The 1,731-nt window shown below is 28.5% G+C and overlaps 1 protein-coding gene across 1 annotated transcript in view; it reads left to right on the top strand.

The window, feature by feature from the left end:
• The window catches only part of LOC100161548 (rho GTPase-activating protein 7), a 124,958-nt gene that overhangs the window by 24,745 nt on the left and 98,482 nt on the right, over window positions 1-1,731 (top strand). The gene's annotated exons all lie outside the window — the stretch shown is intronic.

Raw genomic sequence — 1,731 nt, 5'->3', positions numbered from 1 at the left:
AAGAAAAACTACTTTAATTGGTTCAACTAAAGAAAACTTTAAGTTATTAGATGTGTTACCATTTGAGTCTGTATATAAAAAATAACTATTGTATATATAATTAAAAACTTAGAATCCTTTCTGGATATGAAAAGGATTATTAAAAGAAAAAATAGGGCACTTTATGTCCGAATGGAGTATTCTAGAAAAACGTTTGGTCAAAATTCATAGAATATCTAGGTAAAAAAAACTACCTACAACTTAATGCCAGTAAATATAAAACAGGCCATATTCTATACAGAAGGGAATCGTATTACTATAGAAATCAAAAAAAAATTCAGATTTGGTTATTTTTAATACTTGAATAAGGAATTTTATTTAACTGTTGTAATTTAATATGATTAGATATAAGTATTCTTATTGCATAGATTGAATATTCAGTTCTTATCCGTTTTCATTATTATTTATTTATAATTAAATTGACGTACATGTCCCCAACCCCACCCATTCTGAAAATTTGAAATTTTTTTCAAGTCAACATTTAGCAGTCAATTAGCAACAATTTGCAAGACTGGTTTCACAATTTGCAAGCCATTAGACAAAAACCAATAAAACAAAAAAATGTATGGGTGGGGCTGGAGACATATGTCCCCAGCCCCACCCATATCATAAAAAAAACATTTTGAAAATTTTCTTGAACCATCATTTAGCAGTCAAATAGCAACAATTTGCAATGTAGTCGTGGAAATTTGCAAACAAATATTTCGTCTGTTATACGCATTTCCGAAATTTGCACATGTCCCCATCCCCACCCCGTACCGATATAATGCGATTTTCGAGTTGCGATTCATGTAAACATTTAGCAGCCAATTAGCAACGATTTGCAAGGTAGTTGTCGAAATTTGCAAACCAATATACTAGATAATACGCTTAGATCGTTATTTTTTTTACTTCCTGTTGGTTTTAATTATAAATATTATTAAGAGTCTATCTATAAATCAATTAAGATTTAATAAACGTTTTCATGATTATATTATTCAGACAACCTTGTTTTTTTGTATTGTATGTAGATGTACAAATCAAATAATATTTCATTTCTTAATCTAAATACGTATGTCGTATATATTTTTAAGTTATCTATACGTTTATTATAAATTTATAACCATAATAATTATTTATTAATGTCGTACTCGTACACTACCGTATAAATACGCCTTGTGTGTAATCAAATGTTATTTTGGTAAATGTTGTTTCTCTTACTGATTCTAAAAATAAAATATTGCCATAAACGGACTAGACATTAATAACTGCTACATATATATATTACTGTTATCAATATTAATTATATATCGATGTTTGTAGAATAATCATTTTGTTGAAACAATCGCTTTAGAGTTATCAGTGATGTTTTCGATTTTTTGTAAACAATTATTTAGGAATTGTCACTTGTGATTAATTCGTTTTCGTCCGTTTTAATTCCGTTTTAAGTCCGTTTTAATTCCGTTCAGTGATTACAAGAATATTTTTTTCTTGCAATTATATTTTAATTTTAATTATCTGTGCGGTGTGCATATTTTGTGCAACATGAAAGGACGAAAGCCAGCTATTCCTCCTCATGTTGTTGTAGAAACAGTGCTCCAGTTCAAAGACAGAGTCGTCATTACCGACAATGGTGAAAAAAGTAAGTGAAAAGTATTATTTTAAATAATTTGATTTACTATACTCGTACGTACGACATACCTCACTAGTAAT

The sequence above is a fragment of the Acyrthosiphon pisum genome, chromosome A3 (genome assembly GCF_005508785.2).
Source record: "Acyrthosiphon pisum isolate AL4f chromosome A3, pea_aphid_22Mar2018_4r6ur, whole genome shotgun sequence".
Classification (NCBI taxonomy): domain Eukaryota; kingdom Metazoa; phylum Arthropoda; class Insecta; order Hemiptera; family Aphididae; genus Acyrthosiphon; species Acyrthosiphon pisum.
This window is presented reverse-complemented; position numbering and strand designations above follow the sequence as displayed.